Source organism: Aotus nancymaae, unplaced genomic scaffold, assembly GCF_030222135.1.
Source record: "Aotus nancymaae isolate 86718 unplaced genomic scaffold, 86718_ANA_hifiasm-v0.15.2.pri h1tg000003l, whole genome shotgun sequence".
NCBI classification, from domain to species: domain Eukaryota; kingdom Metazoa; phylum Chordata; class Mammalia; order Primates; family Aotidae; genus Aotus; species Aotus nancymaae.
Genome location: NW_026988414.1, coordinates 74,061,529 through 74,063,208, shown reverse-complemented (window position 1 = coordinate 74,063,208; position 1,680 = coordinate 74,061,529).

The window sequence follows — 1,680 nt, the reverse complement described above, 5'->3', positions numbered from 1 at the left end:
GCATTTTGTGATTCTTAAGCTTTAGATAGCCATGAATCTCTCCCCTTCCCACTCCAGTCCCCTGGGCTACTTCAGCCATGGCTGTTCAAATCTTGGCCCATTTCACTCTTTTTAGCACTCAAAGATTCTGCTGAGTTTCCAGTTGTTGCTGCCGAAAGGTTTTACCAGGAACTGCAATTCTTGGTATTTGAATATGTTCCCTTTTCTGAGAAGACAAGTTTAGACATTGCCAGAGATAAAATGCAAATGGAGTTCATTCACTCCTTCAGCAAACATTTGTGCCTATCAGGAGATAAGCCTTGTCCTAGGCCCCTGCCAAGTAGAGGGGTTATGGAGGTGGACAGAACTTAGTCCCTGCCCTTGAGGAGCTCACACTCCCGTGAAAAAAGAAGCTTACCAGGAGAGTTTGGGAGAGGATGCTGGAAAGAGATAGGAGGTTTTAGATTTTGTGTCATGGATTTGAGCAGGCAAGGTCCCTTGAGATGTGTGAACTAGAGTTCTTTGGCAGCTGTGAGAAGGGCAGATTGTGTTGGAAACTAATTAGTTTCTGCATTATGTTCAGGAAATGGATCCCACTCCCTGTGGCCTCAGTCAGCTCCCACGTTGCTTCCCATCTTTCTAGGACTCTTGTCATGGATACAAATATTTCAGCATTCCCTCCAGCAGCACTAGTGTCCTATGGACAAATTTTCACAGGGATCCAGGTCAGCTCTTGTCTGACATGCAGTTGTCCCTTTGTGTTGATTAGTTCTGGGAACAGATTTGGGCAGAGGTGGTAGGTATGTGGAGCCTGATTACACAACTTCAGCATATCCAGTGGAACTAGTCTCAATGTTGGCTCTTAGAGAGCTGCTCAAGCTGACCTTGTAAAATTGGAGAAGGAAGACTCCGCCCTCCCACCCTCATTCATTGATGATCCTGCTGGCTGCAGATTCAAGCATTTGCCTACATCAATAAGCTCTTTCCTGAATTTAGGTCAATTCTGCAATAGGAACATCATGTTCCTCTTGCCAAGGAGCATGTTGTAGGCTGCCTAGACATTTAGTCTCTGTTTGGTAATTTTCTGAGTGCTCTAGTCTGTGCTGTCAGCAGCCAACCATATCAACAAGCACAACTTGGTATTTTTGAATGGTAGCTTGAAGGGCTTATCTCAGAGTACCCCTTATATTTTTAACTGAGGAGCCAGTACTATCTATTAATCATTGAATAGCAGTGTGTCCCCTGGTCATATTTCTCTCACTTTCTCTGTCTTTTTTTGTTGTTAATGTAGAGACAGATTCTCACTATGTTGCCCAGGCTGGTCTTAAACTCCTGGGCTCAAACGATCCTCCTGCTTTGCCCTCCCAAAGCACTGGCATTACAGGTATGAGCCACCACATCTGGCCACCTAGTCTTTTTTTTTTTTTTTTTTAAGATAGGGTCTCACTCTATCATCCAGGCTGGAGTGCAGTGGCACCATCACAGCTTACTGTAGCCTCAACCTCTTGGGCTCAAGTGACTCTTCCGCCTCAGCTTCCAAGTAGCTGGGACTACAGCCACCACGCCTGGCTACTTTTGTATTTTTTGTAGAGACAGGGTTTTGCCATGTTGCCCAGGTGGCCTTGAACTTCTGGACTCAAGTGATCCCCCCACCTCAGCCTCCCAGAGTGCTGGGATTGCAGGCATGAGCCATCACACCCA